Below are 16,950 nucleotides of genomic sequence, written 5' to 3' on the forward strand. Positions count from 1 at the left end.
GTTCCGTTCTTTTTTTTTTAGTTTTATCCATTCCAAACAGGCCGGATCCGGCCCGCGGGCCGTAGTTTGCCCACGGCTGGGTTAGAATGTCACCCATGGACTGAAGAGTCTTGGGTTCAACTCCCAGGTTCAAACCCAGCCCCAGTTGGAGGGTACGCAGAAGGCAACCAATCAATGTTTCTCTCTCTCTCTCTTCCTTTCTATTTCCACTCTTTAAAAAAAAGATGGAAAAAATACCCTGGAGTAAGAAAAACTGAAGCCCTGGCCGGTGCAGTTCAGTGGTTAGAATGTCACCCCATGGACTGAAGAGTCTTGAGTTTGACTCCCAGGTTCAAACCCAGCCCCAGTTGGAGGGTATGCAGAAGGCAACCAATCAATGTTTCTCTCTCTCTCTCTTTTTCTTTCTATTTCCACTCTTTTAAAAAAAGATGGAAAAAATACCCTGGAGTAAGAATTAACAACAAAAATTAAAAACTGAAGGACCTTCTGCACTATGCCCAACAATTTTACTGCCAGGAATTTATTATGAACAAAATATGTACCAGAAATTTCACTGTTGTATTGTTTAAAATAGAAAAAAAAATTAAAATAACCAAAATGCCCATCAATCTTTGGTAGCAGGAGAGGGTAGGTGGAAAGAAGGGGAAACAAGGAATGCTCCTTGGTAACGTATACATGCTTAGCCTCATTGCTTAAACTGCAGAATGCTTGAGAGAGAGAGTAAGGGAACAGGACTTAAATGTCTTTACACCCAGGGTTCATGCATATGACCCTGACCAAGAGGCACCAACAATAGTAGGTACTCAAGTGTTTGCTGATAAAAAAAAAAAAAACAAACTCAAACACATGTAAAACAAAAAGACTTACCTCCTACCTTGTTATTAATGTAAGTGGCAAGACTGTGCCTACTTATTTTCTAGTTTCATCTACGTGGAATGTGGCCTAAAGAAGTCCATTACCTTATCATGAGCATTAACCTAACAATTATTCCCAGAACTACACTTAGACTGTTGCTGACAAGCAAAGGGTGAGGTCAAGCAAGATGAGCTCTAACACTACAAGGCTACAAGCTGTCAGCACGACTCTCTCATGAAACACAGAACGACAAAGATTGTATTTCAGACGCACCTAAATGCCAGGACGTGGACCTGTCCATGTGCTTTCCATTACACGCCACTGAGCTCCATTTCCTTGTGCTGTCGAGGTCCAAGCTCGAAACCAGACAGGGAGTCCCGATGAGCAGGGTTAAGACCTAGCCAGAAAAGAAACAGATAATAAATAAAGAGTAATAGCCAACCCACCAGGAGGCACACTGCATGAATGGCATCCACTTCTCACTCCTGGAACCTGCTGTTACTTCTTCGCTTCTAAGGAGTATTTCCAAGGCCCAGCCCATCCCTGGGCAGGATCACAGACTGCACCTTTGGTCCCTTAAAAATCAACTCCCCATCTGCACAAATATTTGGGAAGATGGTATTTTAAAACATCTGGAAAAGGCAATTTTGTGCTCACTTGGGCTTTCTTCTTTGACAATTTTTTCCTCTCAGCCTCACCTGAGAACATTTCATTGATTTTAGAGCACTGGGGAGGAAGAGAGAGAGAGAAACATCAACGTCAGAGAGGAATCCTGATCGGTTGGTTGCCTCCTGTACATGCCCAGGCTGGGGCCGGAGACAAAACTGGCAACCTAGGTATGTGCCCAGCCAGGGAATTGAACCCTCAACCTATCGGTGTACAGGATGAGACAGCGCTCCTACCAACTGAGCCACACCAGCCAGGGCATTTTCTTTGATAATTTTTTAATTCCATATTCTCTAGAACAGGGTTTTGATTTAAAAAAACAAAACAAACTTTTTAAGAACTTTCTTCCACAACCTGGGAACCACTGGGCCCACACTTTATAGGTAAGAAACTCAAGCGGGGTAAGGGCTCCTTGGCCTCCAAGGCCTCAGAGCTTATAAGAAATGCGGCATCGCCCTAACCGGTTTGGCTCAGTGGATAGAGCGTCGGCCTGCGGACTGAAGGGTCCCGGGTTCGATTCCAATCAAGGGCATGTACCTTGCTTGCGGGCACATCCCCAGTAGGGCCTGTGCAGGAGGCAGCTGATCGATGTTTCTCTCATCGATATTTCTAACTCTCTATCCCTGTCCCTTCCTTTCTGTAAAAAATCAATAAAATACATTTTTTAAAAAAAGAGAGAGATGCGGCATCACAGCGTGAGAAGCCTTGCCTCTCATTTCACCTCTACAATGCCCCCATGCCTCCCCTAGAATGAACTGAAGATACTGCATTTGTGGAGAAATCAAAGATTTAATTATTCAAAAACCACCTTCTTTTAAATAATACATTGGAGGGTGCTTCCATAAAAGCAGGTCACATTCTATTTAAGCTGGGCTATCACTAGGTACACAGGCTCATTTTATTGTTTATTAAATGAATGTACTTATACATACTTGCACCTATGCATATATTTCACAATTTTACGAAAACCCAGAGCCATGGCCAGGTGACTCAGTTGGTTGGTGCATCCCCATACACCAAAAGGTTTGATTACCTGGTCGGGTGAGGGCAGGAGGCAACAGATCAATGTTTCTCTCTCATCAATGTTTCTAACTCTCTATCCCTCTCCCTTCCTCGCTGTAAAAAATCAATAAAAAAAATTTTTTTAAAAAAGAATTCCTTCAATTAAAATAAAACAGCCGGACTCCTGCGGCGGTCTCTGGAAAAGAAAATCGCATGAGGTAGTGATAGTTTAGCCAGATACCAACACATTTCTCATCAGAAAATACTTAAGCTGTGAATCTTTCACACCACTGTTTGTTTTGGGAGAGTGAGCATCACCATTCACCAATGACCCCGAAGTCAATATGCACGTAAAAGGCATCACACTTGTAGCAGCCCAGCCTCTCTTTAATGAATCTCCAGTGAACCTGTTAATTTTTTAATTAACTTCAGACACTAAACATTAACCTTTCGCTGTTTGGGACAAAAAATATTACTAGTAAGTTTGAGTGATTAGAATATGAATGGAGAAATTCTGTTTTTCTCTAAAACATATTTTTGCATGTGAGGCAAAATAAATAAATAAAGTAACTTATTTTCCAAAATAAATTACTGGTAACCAACAATCTATTTTAAGCTCTGTCTATTAAAACTTAAAGAGCCCTGACCAGTTTGGCTCAGTGGCTAGAGCGTCGGCCTGTGGACTGAAGAGTCCCAGGTTCGATTCTGGTCAAGGGCATGTACCTTGGTTGCTGGCACATACCCAATAGGGGGTGTGCAAGAGGCAGCTGATCGATGTTTCTCTCTCATGGATGTTTCTAACTCTCTATCCCTCTCCCTTCCTCTCTGTAAAAAATCAATAATATGTATTTTTTTAATAAAAATAAAAATTACAGAGTCAGCGGGAGACACAAAAGCAACATCCATTAGTGAGGACTGGGAATAATGGAAAGAACATGAAAAAAGTAATGAAAAGCTTTGGAAGAACAGCTTATTTTTTCATTACATCAACTCTAATCATATATATTGTTCTTTCAAAAATATAAGTTGCACACATGTAGTATAATCCCACTTTTATTAAAAGTATAATTATATAGTACATATTTGTGGTCAGAGAAAAGGGTTAGAAAGGATAAACATCAAACCACCTTGAAGTCTAGGGGGTATAAGAGTTGGTGACTTCTGAAATTTGCTTTATACAATTCTGACCAGTTAGAATTCTTTTCCAACATGTGTATGCTTCCTTTGTAAATCCTTTAAAGAGCTGAAAAAAACCATGTTAATTTTTTTTTTAAGTTTCCATGAAGGCAAAGCTGCAAATCTACCAAATGTCATTTTAGCTACGAATCGTGGGAAAATTCTGAAAAGGTAAGTAAAAGCCACAGACCATGAAGATGTATTTTTGGAAAATATTTCTTAAAGCTGATTGGTAAGATGAGTATTTGGAAGAACTGGCTTTCAAACTCCACCGACCAAACTATCATAGACCAAAACACCGAATTAAGTCAGAAGTTCTAATATTAAAACAACGCAAATTTATTTTTGAGGAAAGACCTAAGCAGGAAGGGTCACTCAACAAAAACAAGCCTGCATCATCAGTGAGCATCCCTGAACTTGCGTCACAGCCCCGCTGGAACACCCCACCCCTCATGCATTCCACCACACTCGGGAGCATGAACACCTACCCGCGCACACAGGGCCACGGGGCTGAGGTCAAAGGCCAGGCCCCATGAGCAGGTCAGAGGAACCTCACTTGGAGCACAAAGACGCCTGACACCCTTCTGCTGTTGGTTCATTGGGATTTTTCAAAATGCTCTATGTGGTGATTCCCAAATTTTTATTTCATAGAGAGAAAAATAGTCACTAAAAAATTCAGGTGAATTTTAGAATTAAAAATTTTTTAGAAAAATATAGAATTCTAGTCTTTGTCTTTTATCATTTCCTTAAAAATGGTAACATTAACACTTTGGAAGCAGGAAGAATTTAACCCCAGAGCCAATACCACTCACAGCCCAAGAACTCTAAGCAGCTAACTCATTATATCAATTCAGTAGATTCCAAAAAAAGCTAACAAAACCCCAACGCCTGATTTTAAAAACAAAAACCTTTTCAATAAAAATTAAAATGATACCTGAATATCACAAAGAACATCTGAAAACAAGGGCCAATAAAAATGCTATGTACTCAGCATGCTTTTACATTTAGCTTGTACTTTTAAATTTTTTTTTTTGGTCTTTTTTTTCTTATTTTAGTTTGTACTTTTTTTTTTTTTAATATATTTTATTGATTTTTTGCAGAGAGAAAGAGAGAGAGATAGAGAGTTAGAAACATCGATGAGAGAGAAACATCGACCAGCTGCCTCCTGCACATCCCCCACTGGGGATGTGCCTGCAACCCAGGTACATGCCCTTGACCGGAATCGAACCTGGGACCTTTCAGTCCGCAGGCGGACGCTCTATCCACTGAGCTAAACCGGTTTCGGCTAGTTTGTACTTTTTAAAGGAGTTGCAAAAGGAGCACATGAATGTACCTGAAAATGTTGGTGAAATGGGCAATTTTTTAAATGAAAACTTTTTTGAAAACCTAAACAAGTAACATACAAATAGAGAAAATTATAAAAGCAAAGAACTATGCTCAAAAAAGGTGCCAGGCTCAAATTCACTGTCGTTATTCCCTAACCTTTTCAGTAAAAAACAGAAAACAGGAAACCTTCCCTATTCCTAATTGTAAAACAGACAAATTAACAAAGAAAGCCCAAGAGAAGAAAACGATGTTAACCTCACTTGCCTTTGCTAGATTATTTTTTTTAACTTTTATAAATGTGGCATGAAAAGAATGGTATCTGGTTTCAGTCTTGATTTCTTTGATCCCTGTGTATAAGTTCTTATGAACCATGTGTGCCTTTTGTCCATTTTCCAGCAGGTTTGGCCTTTTCTTATTCATTTGTTAGAGCTCCTTGTAAATTAAGGACATTAACCCTTGTCATGTTGCAAACATTTTCCCCAGAAAAAGCAAATAACTGCTTTGCCATTCTGTTTGTACCACTTGAAATAAAAGACACTTTTAAAATCTCTCTGATGTTAAATCTAATTATCTTTTCACAATTTCTCCTATCACTTTTATGCTGTGAAAGTCCCACCCTGTTCCAAGATCAGAGAAATACTCGCCATCATTTTCAGCTAGATGTTTTTGGTCAAAATAATTTAAAAATGATAAGCGGCCATCCTTTTAAAAATGCATATTCAATAAAATCATTGCTCTAAGAAAACATACCTCAATTTGAGGTCACCCTAAAATCAGCAGTGAATAGTTATATTCACTTTACTTGTAAAACAAGTGAGAAATGGCTAAAATATAACAGTAAAATACTTTATGATAAAATTCTATAAAGCCATTCTATAGTATACTATCTAGTGACATGGAGAAGGTCATAATTCGTTACTAAGTGGGGGGAAAAAAGAACATCTCCAGTTATATAAAAACTATACTTATCTGGCAAGCCAGGCAAGCGAGACACCTAATATTAAGCGTAACAATGCCCCAGCCAGGTGTTCAGTTAGTGGAGCATCATCCCATACACCAAAAGTATTTTGTGCTCAAATCCCAATCAGGGTACATACCTGGGTTGCGGGTTCGATCCCCATTTGGGGCACATAGAGGAAACATTTTTTTTTTTAAGCAGGAAATGTTTTTTTCTGCTGTTTTTCCTTAAATATATTTTATTGATTTTTTACAGAGAGGAAGGGAGAGGGATAGAGAGCTAGAAACATCGATGAGGGAGAAACATCGATCAGCCGCCTCCTGCACACTCCCCACTGGGGATGTGCCTGCAACCAAGGTACATGCCCTTGACCGGAATCGAACCTGGGACCCTTCAGTCCGCAGGCCGACACTCTATCCACTGAGCCAAACCGGCCAGGGCTAGAGGAAACATTTAACTCAAGAAAAGTGGGGGCTGCACCAATCTTCCTAATTACCTGAAGATCTAGGAGTAATACCTGATTTATATTCCTGGTGAAATGGCCAAGTTAAACATGCAACCCAATGCAATTATCCGTGGTAGTCAAGTTAAACCCTGCTAACATAACGGTTCCATGTTCCCCTTAAACTGTTTCTTAGCATGTGAACAAACACTGTTGAGTGCAACTAAGATGAGAAGCTTATTTTATGTATGCTCAACCCCCAACTTCCTAAAACCTTTCCAAAATGTCGAGGAGTGCTCACGATCAGATGACAACCAGGTTAAAGTGACTGGATGTCAGAACTTTGAACTCAGAACCAGGGAAGACCTGGAGATGGACACGCCAAAGCTCCAGGGAGGCAACTTCTCCCAGACTGTGCCCTAGTGTCTGACCTAGCACCCTGCCTGAGAACGGGGTTCAAGAAAGGTGGTTGGGAGACAGAACTTAGAAGACAGAACCTAGAGACACAGAACCTAGACACAGAACCTAGACACAGAACATGGCAAAAGATCCTGGACAGAAACTGGCAACAGAACCTAGTGAGAGAACCTGGCTAAAGATCCTAGACACAGAACCTGGCTACAGAACCTGGATAGAACCTGGCAGGAGAACCTCTCTATGCTGATCAACAGAACCTGGCTGGAGTACCCAACTATGCTGATCAACTGAACGCTGCCTCCGTGTCATTCCTCCTTTGCCGACTCCGTCCACACCTTTGGGGACCCCTGGACCTGGTGGGGTTGGACTCCAGCACCGATGAACCAATATTGATGCATTATTATTAACTAAAGTCCATGCTTCAACAAAAAAAAAAAAAAAGAAAGAAAGGTGGGTGGGAGAAAAAACACGAAGGGTTTAGAAATCCGGAAGTTCCACCCTCCAAGGGCAGTGGGGGAAAGAGACAGGGAGCAGAGGCTCCACTCAGTTGGAGGTAGCTGGAGAACCAGAATCCGGACCCATCTCATTTCTTTTTTTATCCTCACCGGAGGACACGGGTTTTTTTATTTAAATTAGATAGAGAGGTAGGCAAAGGGAGAGACAGAGAAACATAGATGTGAGAGAAAACCAGCAACCCATCGGCTGACCCCCTGCACCCACCCCAACCAGGGATAGAACACGCAACCAGATTATGTGCCCTAACTAGGAATTGGACCCTCAACCCTTTGGTGCACAGGATGACGTTCTAACCAACACACCAGCCAGGACCCATCGCATTTCTTATTAGGAACTGTGGAGAGAACAACACTGCCAGGAAATGCACGGAGGGTATTCGTGCCTACTCCCTGTGGTGTGCTACACGAATTAGGTTTCCCATCCACAACCTCAGACTATTAAGCCCTAACGTCTAGTTAGGACAAGTATTTCAGAAACCTGGAATACAAAGGAAAGCCCTTCTATTTTTTTTCTTTTTGAAAAAAAGCCTAAAAGACATAATTAGAAAGAGTCACTAAAGGCTATTCTCTGAGTTTGATGCAAATTTTATTTTTTAGTTCTACCTGAACACATAAATAAGAAATTAAGGCACAAGAGCTCTATCAACCCAGAAAGGACATCATATATGCCCAAAAGGAAAAGCTCTAAACACCAGAAGTATCCACTGAGTGGAAAGCTTGTAAATGACACCTCGCCTCCCTTTCTGACTGTTGCAGTGGTTCTCAACCTTCTGGCCCTTTAAATACAGTTCCTCATGTTGTGACCCAACCATAAAATTATTTTCGTTGCTACTTCATAGCTGTAATGTTGCTACTGTTATGAATCGCAATGTAAATATCTGATATGCAGGATGGTCTTAGGCGACCCCTGTGAAAGGGTCATTCGACCCCCAAAGGGGTCGCGACCCACAGGTTGAGAACTGCTGGTTTACAGTAACAGCGCCCAACTTCCAGGCCATCCCACTTAAAGTTCCCATTTACTGGGATCATGATGTGAAAAATCTTCAAGTTCACAATGTAGTACTGTTACATATTACAACATGGATAAATCATAATAAGCACATGATGCTAAGTAAAAAGCCAGTCAAAAAAAGATCACAGATACTGAATTTATATGAAATGTCCAGATAATGCAAATCCATAGAAATAGCATAGAATTGTGATTGCCAGAGACAGAGGGAAGGGAAAAATGACGAATGACTGCTATTAGATATGGGGTTTCTTTTGGGGGCAATACAAACGTTCTGAAATTAGATAGTGTGATGATTATAGAACTCAGCAAATATACTAAAAACAACTACAGCATATCAATAAAGCTTAGTTCTTTTCAATGTTATTCTGTGTCACGAGCCCATCTGCCAGTGTGGGTCAGTGATTGAGCGCCGACCTAGGACCAAGTCTTGGTTAGATTCCCAGTCAGGGCACATGCTCAGGTTGTGAGCTCAATCCCCAGTAGGGGGCATGCAGGGGGCAGCCGAGCAATGATTCTCATCATTGATGTTTCTCTCTACCTCTCCCTTCCCCTCTGAAATCAATAAAAATATATTAAAAAAAACAAACAAGCCTGGGAAGTACTATTTAGGACTTTGCCAGCACCTATTCAGGAAACAAAACAGTAAGCACAAGAGCTCAGAGTTGAAAACAGAAATTGAAAAAGAGTTGAAGCTACTTTGAAGCATTACCCTAGGCCAGGGGTGGGCAACCTTTTTGTGAGTGCGTGCCAAAACCAGCAAAATCTCTGACTCAAAATTCCTCTGCGTGCCAACCCTAATTTTTTGAGAACATCTTACGCCTACTTGATATCTCTTAAGGTGTACGTATGTAAAGAACATTGAAGAAATAATAAAATTCATTCGAGTGACAAAAACACAGTATATGATGAAAAATACATTTATTTTTTAAAGTATACATGCACACTGATAGTCCAACAGAAAACTTTATGGTCTTTAAGATAACTTGTTATGTAAAATTATTTATCTAAGATGCACCTACACTGAATTTATCTGAAAAATAAAAAAGTCGATATTAAGAAAAAAAATGTAAATGGAAGATTGTAAAAGAGGGTTTCGCGTGCCAGCAAAAGTTACTGGCGTGCCAGGGGTTGCCCACCCCTGCCCTAGGCATTGAACTAAACACCAGAAAAAGTAAATTGAACCCCATGTCTGTGGGGTTTTTGTGGGGTTTGTGGTTATGGTGCTTGTTGTGGTTGTTGTTGTTGTTGTTGTTGTTGTTAATTGAAGTAATAAAATTCCTTACCCCATGTGACTTCCTGCTCCCCCACACTCAGGGCCCCTGCTGGTATCATCTAGAGCAGATCCAACTGGGAACTCAGGAGATGAGGGGGCAAACACCGCACTCTGCAGCAACCATTCAAAATGGGGACATGCAGGGCCCGAGCTCACACTGGGTGTCAAAAAGCAGGTGTAAAAAGGAGAACTTGAACAGAAAGGGCAAAATCGGTATTGCTAGCATGTTCAGTTTATCTTCACAGGGATAAAAAAAAAAATAAAGGAAGAGAAAAAATAACCCACAAAACTTCTGAGGGAAAGAACACTTTCAAAAGACTGTGGGTCAGAATCCCAGTCACAAAAGATGACAGCGTGGCTAGAAAATAGAAGCCCTTGGGATGAACCCAAAGGAAAGATATAACTCATATAATTCTTCCTGGCAAGAAATTTGAGGTCACTCTAAAATCATCAGGAAAACTGGACTTACTTGGAAAATTACCACAATAACAGGGACAGACACTATCAAAAATTTCTGTGGCATACAAAATGTCAGGGTCAATATCAAGGTGACAAGGTTTGTTCATTCAAAAAACACCATGTATAATACTGTAATTTAGTGAAAAGGATATTAAAAATAGGATATTCTTCAATATCATTAAAGATTATATAAAATATGGTATTCCAAAAAAATTGACTGTCACATTTAAACCTTTCTGTAAGTACTCTGAAATTATAAGAACTGTATAAGAAAAAAAAGTGATTATTTGCAGCTATTATGATTACTAAGAAACTCAAGAGAATCAACTGAAAAACAGAAACAAAGCTTAGTTAGGTGGCATAGCAGACAGTGCTATTTCATTTTCCTCATGGGCACACAAAGTAACTCCATTTCCCTTGGATGGGGCCAACAGACTGGGGCAAATACCACTACTTCTAAGCTTGGCCCATAAAAACATCTTCCATGCACAAAATTCCACAGTCAGTTGTGCTATAAGATGATGGAAGGAGCCTAGTTTCCCAACTCATCACTTAGTGGGGAGGAACCACCTAGAAAAATGTGAGCAAGAAATAAATTTTTATTTTATGAGGACACAGATTTTGCTAGCACAACTACTCTGAATAATACAGTTAGGAAATAGTGTATGTGGCAGGAAGGGAGGACCAAAGGGAAACCATCTCACTCTAAATAGCAAACGTTTTTAAATAAAGAGCAATAAACAAGTAACCTGTATACCATATATTAGGAAAAGAAATCTAGAAAAATGAGAGACATAAAAGACCTGCATAGCCCTGGGCTGGTGTGGCTCAGTTGATTGGAACATTGTTGGTGACAGCATTGTCCCATGCACTGAAGGGTTGTGGGTTCGATTCCTGATCAGGGCACATAACTTAGGTTGCAGGTTCAATCCCCAGTTGGGGCCAAATCAGGATACATACAGGGAGGCAACTATCAATGTTTCTCTCTCACATCTATGTTTCTCTCTCTTTCCCCCTCTCCCTTCCTCTCTCTCTAAAATCAATAAAAGCATATCCTCAGGTGAGGATTAAAAAAAACACTTGCATACTAGTAAATCAAAAGATTTGCTTGTGACCAAATAATTTATTATAAAGATAAGTCTCCCCAAAAGAACTTAAACATTTAATGAAATTACCCATTGTTATTTTGAAACCTTAAACTGAAAAATACTGGGGGAAAGAGGGGAATTGAGCATAGGCACTGGCAGTTAGTAAAGCCTACTATAAAGTGATTATAATGATAAAAACTGCAAAGTCATGGCAAAGGAATAGGCAGATAAATGAAATAAAACAATAAGTCCCATGACAGATCTAAAGATTTAGCACATGATTAAGGTGCTATTTTAAGTTAGTAAGAAAAGTGTGACACGGAATAAATGTAGAGGATGAAATAATTCTTACTTCATATACAAACAGACTGATTGTAGCCAATTTTTTTTTTTTTTTAAACTACCCAGCCGACATGGCACAGTGGTTGAGCATCAACTTATGAACCAGGAGGTCATGGCTTGATTCCTGGTCAGGGCGCGTGCCTGCGTTGAGGGTTTGATCCCCAGTTGGGAATGTTTCTTTCTCTTTCTCTCTCTCTTTCGCTCCCCCCCCCCACCCTCCCTCAACATGTCCTTCTCTCTCATCGATGTTTCTAACTCTCTATCCCTCTCCCTTCCTCTCTGTAAAAAATCAATAAAATATATATTTTTAAAAAATATACTGAACATGGGGGCTGCACCAATCTTCCTAATTACCTAAAGATCTAGGAGTAATACCTGATTTATATTCCTGGCGAAATGGCCAAGTTAAACATGCAACCCAATGACAATTATCCGTGGTAGTCAAGTTAAACCCTGCTAACATAACAGTTCCACGTTCCCCTTAATATAGGTGAATATTATAATCATGGGGGGAAAAAGACTTACAGATTTGAATTCAAAGCATAGAATATTTGCACCTTATAACCAAAAAATGCAAGTTTATCAAACTGTGACCTGGTTCATAGGTCAATGCTCCACCACTGAGCCACGTGCCCTGGCAGCAAGCTTTTTCTATAAAAGGCCAAATAGCAAATACTTTAGGCTGGCAGGGCAAATGGTCTCTTGAATGGGTGCCGCTGTGTTCCAATAAAACCTGACTTACAAAAACAGATGCTGGGGGTTTTCTCACCAGCAGCATCCTCATCACCTAGGAACAGTTAGAAATGCAAATTATCAAGCCCCACCCAAACCTTCTGAATAAGAAGCTCTCCTTTGAGATCCATCTTGTTAGACAAAGAAGAGGTTGCACCCCCTGCCAGGTGATTTGCCTTTGGAGAGAGCAAAGGATTTGAGCCAGCATTGCAGAGGACAAGAAAGACAAACCGCATTTGAGGCTAAAACCCCAACTACTGTGGAATGTATGAGAAATGCAGTTTCCAGCAGTGCTTTCCATCAGAAATGGAGAGACCATCAGCCAAGGAGTTGTAATGCCAAGTCCTCTCCCTGGGAAGTGATAGCTCAGAATGAAAAAGTTAAGGCAGGCTGAACTAAAGCAGGTCTCGGTGTGGTGTGGTGTGGTGTGGTTGTTTGCTTGATGATATAAAAGCCACCTCAAAGCAAGACCAATGTGAAGGAAGTGAATGTGCTGGGGAGGAAGGCTGTGGAAGGTTCTTCCAGGAACAAATCGGGGAACTAAATGGAGGAACAAAGGACTCAAGCCAGGGTGCAGAGAGGCAAACACCGTAGCCAGGAATGAACGACAGATGGGATAAGAGGAAGACAGGAGAAGGAGAGAAGGGTCCTCAGTCTCCTCCCAATGTGCCCTCCAAGCTGTTCCAGAGAGTTTTCTACAACCCACATCTTAATCGGTCACACGCCCTTCGAGAAAGCTCTCCGGGGCCTTCCAGACAAAATTCAAGCCCCACAATATCGTGTCAAAGGAACTATACGCTCTGTACACCCTTCCCACTCACCATATCCTCAGCCTCCCTCCAAGCATCCTGACACAGCCAAGCCCTCTCACATGTCTCTCCACCTCTGCTCATGCTGCTCCTTCCATCTGGAATGCCACCTCCCCCAGCCCACCTCTACCTTCAGCCCCAAGTTCTTGAAAAGCATCCTGGGGGTGGGGGAGAAGGGGGGGATATATGTAATACTTTCAACAACAAAGAATTATTTTTTAAAAAATGAAAGAAAAAGAAAAGCATCCTGGGACATAAAGGCACAGACAGCATGACTAAAGTCTAATTTGGAGCTTGACAATCCGACCAGCCTGGAGTCAAATTTTGACTCTGCCACTTGCAGCTCTATAACCTTGGGCAAGGGGTTGTTCTCCCACCTAATTTCAGCACCCTCAGCTGTCAAACGGTAACAGTAATAACTACTCCACAGAACTGCTGTGATTAAACAACTTCAGGGACACGGCAAGTGCCAGCAAAGCACCCGGCACCCACCTGATTAATGCTAGCTTCTCTGCCCTCTTGTATGCCAATAGGAATTTAAAAACCCAGACAAGACCTGGGAAAAGCATTCTATCATTGAGGGAGCCATGGATTACTGGAGCATTAAGAGCAGAATTCAAGACCCAGGAGTTCCCTGATAAAATGCAGACCAGAACCACCTTGCCTGCCAACTGTTAGGACAAAAACAATGATGACCTCAAATGCAAAGGACATAGCTGATACCCATTGGCACCATCATTACTGCACTGGCCCTATCATATAGGGTTGTCTAGTCTTTCTTAGGTCCCCTCTCTTGCTTGAAGAGGCTCCTAGGGAGAAAAAGTACATCTTTTAAACTGATCTCATATTCAACTTAGAAGATGTGGAGATTCAACTCTGTAAGATTCACATACATATGAAAGAAGTGGCCTTCTAGTTGGATGAGCCTCTACTAGGCGCTTATTGAGATGCCCCAGGACAACTGAAACAAGAAAGCCTTCGGGATCAGCTGCTTTGGGAGACACTATGGAAAGAGACCATGAATAAAGAAGGTTTTCCTGATCACCGATCAGAGAACGCCATGGTTTGGGGCAGCCAGGCAATCTGAGGCTCTTCCCCACTGAAGGAGGAAACTGAAGAACTCATTGAGACCACAGAGAAGAAACAATGAATAAGGAAAATTTTGAGTCAAAATGATGGCAAATAGGAAGAGACAGTGAGCTACACCGCCTCTGAAATGTTCATGGCAGTGAGAACACTTGGTTTAAGTCCTAATTAGGATCCTCTGAAATTATATAGTTTACTACTGCATTCATTACACCTGAATACTTAGATATTTCTTTATAAAGTATATTTGCAAATCATGTCTACCACACTTCCTGGGATTTAGGGACTTGTCAAGGGTCATTTTTGATAAATCCAGATTTTTGCTTTTTCTGCCATCTTTCGATTCTAGGCCTACATAACATGTACAAGAAATGGTTAATGAGTAAATGAGTAGAAAGAACTCTCCGTGGAGTAAATTTTTATTGAGGGACTTAGAGGCCACACTTTAAACCTAAAGTCAAGGAATTACCTAAGGTCAGGAGCAAAAATTAAGACAAAATGCAATAAGACCTTCCCAAGAAGACTTACATTTCCATGGAAAAGGACCTCCCCAACACATCTGCCCCCTCTTTCACCACTTGAATTTGGGTATGACAGATTGGCATGACAACTTACATGCCTAGAACTGCTCCACGGCCCTGGCCAGGAAACTCAGTTAGTCAGAGCGTTGTCCCAATATATCACAGTTATGGGTGGTTCAATCCCCAGTCAGGACACATACAAGAATCAACCAATGAATGCCTAAGTGGGTAGAACAGCAAATTGGTGTCTCTCTCTCCCCCTTTCTCCTTTCCTCCCTCCCTCCCTCTCTGAAATTAATTAATTAATTAATCTGCTCCATGAGCATCTGAGTGCTAGGTCCTCAGGTAAGAAACTCTGGTATTGCCCTCAACTCTCTTTCTCACTCCCTACATCTGGTCCATCAGCAATCTCCTCAGACCCACCTCAGAAGCAGATTACTTCTCACTACCTCTCATCCACAATCCCCAACCTCCCGGATCTGACTCACCACCCTCAGCCCTACAGTAGCTGTGTTGCAGGCAATTAGACACGAGCACATCAAGGATGAAGGGCAGATAAGGAAGGCAGGGAGGAAAGCCCCAGGTGCCTAGAAATCAATTGTACAATTGTACGGGAGGCCCCGACCCCCAACCTGTCCTCCCTAGCGATAACATCTATGCATCTGTTGCATTTCAGCTCCAAGACCAGATAAGCAACAAAAGCAGTCAGGGCTGACATCAGGGCCAGATGCACTGAATAATGACTCCCCTGGCACCGACCAATCAATCCATGGAGATGACAACCCAGAAAGGACACACCTGGAAAACTGCTGAATGTTCTATTGAGATCTTCCCCTGGCACCGCCTCTAAAATCTCCACCCCTATAAGCCTTAGGCAGGAAGACCTAGAGCAGTGGTTCTCAATCTGTGGGTCGCGACCCCTAAGACCATCAGAAAGCACATATATAATTACATACTGTTTTTGTGATTAATCACTATGCTTTAATTATGTTCAATTTGTAACAATGAAATTGAGGGTCACCACAACATGAGGAACTGTATTAAAGGGTCGCAGCATTAGGAAGGTTGAGAACCACTGACCTAGAGGGCTCTCGCTCACAGATGCATGCTCGTGCCTTTACCTTCCCTCTCCCTACCTCAGGCAAGCCACCATTAGCTTCTTCACTCCCAAGCTCTAAGGGCGCTTCCTTTACCTCAATCACTCAGTTCCTATGCCCATTTATTTTAAGCAATTACTTCTTCTACCTCAGATTTACCAAATAAATGTTCTCTTACAGTTTGGGTCTTGGGTCTGAATTCTTTCCTAGCCAGAATTCAAGTACCGAGGTTGCTTAACCCAGGTTTGGTCTGACCCCAGGAGTCAGACACCTGGTGCCATTCCCACCTCCTCCAACAGCCCTCCTAGTCTTCAGTCTATTCTTACACAGCAACAATCAGCATGTCCTGTTAAAAGCTAAGTCAGTCCACATCACTCCTCTACTCAAAACTCTAATGGCCCCCACTCCCTTTCAAACAAAGTAAAATCCACAGGCCTTTGCATGTTCCATGTGGCCTTACATGGTCCCACTCCTATTGTCTCTGACCTCAAAACTAAATACTGTCTTCCTCCTGCCTCAGGGCCTTTGTAGTTGCTGTCTTCCTCACTGGATATGCTCTTCCTCCACCGATGATGCACTTCCTCCACATTTTCACTCAAGGATGACTCAGGTCTTCCCGGTCTACCCTTCCTAAAAGTTCAGCTCCCACCCCAATACTACTCAATACCCCCAATCGGGACAGATTCCATTTCAGAGCACATAGTCTCACTGTCTTCCTCCCCACCAGTGTGCGCGCTCCCTGTGGGCAGGGAATCTCCATGCAGCATCCAGAGAACCCAAAATATTGGCAGTCACACAGCAGTCTCTCAATAAATGCATTAAATGTGTGAAAGGCCTATGAAAAGTATAAGCTGCAAGCAGACCTCAATTATTGGAGAGCCAACAATCTAGAACCTGTGACAAATAACAGGCTACTAATAGCAAAGCCAGGGAGAAAATGAAGTGCCATACGCACACAAAGGGCTTGTAGAAAACCCGTGGCAGTAATGCACAGCTTAACCTGGAGCAGCAATGTTCCCCAGCAAAAGGATAAAAGAAAGCCCAGACACGGGGGCCCTCTGAGGAGAGAGAATAACTGGAAGAACAGCAGGGAGTGAAAATGAATTAATGAGGTTATCCGGCTTTGAGATTAGTGTGTTGGGAGCTTTATAAGCAAGGCCTGGAAACAGGTCAT

The 16,950-nt window shown here is 41.8% G+C and overlaps 1 protein-coding gene across 1 annotated transcript in view; it reads right to left on the reverse strand.

The window, feature by feature from the left end:
- SLC23A2 (solute carrier family 23 (ascorbic acid transporter), member 2) overlaps positions 1 to 1,270 on the reverse strand; it is a 135,508-nt gene extending 134,238 nt beyond the window's left edge. The window contains exon 1 of the mRNA XM_006758062.2: positions 1,129 to 1,270. The gene's annotated coding sequence lies outside the window, so the exon portion shown is untranslated. The remainder of the gene's footprint in view (positions 1 to 1,128) is intronic.
- Between the last annotated feature and the right edge of the window lie 15,680 nt (positions 1,271 to 16,950).

The sequence above is a fragment of the Myotis davidii genome, unplaced genomic scaffold (assembly GCF_000327345.1).
Source record: "Myotis davidii unplaced genomic scaffold, ASM32734v1 scaffold32, whole genome shotgun sequence".
Lineage (NCBI taxonomy): Eukaryota > Metazoa > Chordata > Mammalia > Chiroptera > Vespertilionidae > Myotis > Myotis davidii.